Genomic DNA, 200 nt, shown 5'->3' on the forward strand with positions numbered 1-200 from the left:
GTCGTGTGTCGCCCCCCGCCGATGGCAACCCGAAGAGGAACACCCTGGTGAGTCCTGGGACAGAGAGTCCCTGCACATCTCCTCCCTGAGAAGGTTCCCATTCCCTTCTGGAACCTCCCAGGTGGCTGGTGTCCTCTGTGGCAGGCTCAGGCCCAGCCTGCTCCTCGGCCCGCCACCGCCGCTCCTGCCGGGATGGGCCG

At 67.5% G+C, this 200-nt stretch overlaps 1 protein-coding gene across 1 annotated transcript in view; it reads left to right on the forward strand.

Annotated features, from left to right (window-relative positions):
* The window catches only part of CEP131 (centrosomal protein 131kDa), a gene marked incomplete at its 3' end in the record, with an annotated part of 12,185 nt that overhangs the window by 115 nt on the left and 11,870 nt on the right, over nucleotides 1–200 (forward strand).

Source organism: Merops nubicus, unplaced genomic scaffold, assembly GCF_000691845.1.
Source record: "Merops nubicus isolate BGI_N331 unplaced genomic scaffold, ASM69184v1 scaffold32535, whole genome shotgun sequence".
In the NCBI taxonomy this organism is placed as follows: domain Eukaryota; kingdom Metazoa; phylum Chordata; class Aves; order Coraciiformes; family Meropidae; genus Merops; species Merops nubicus.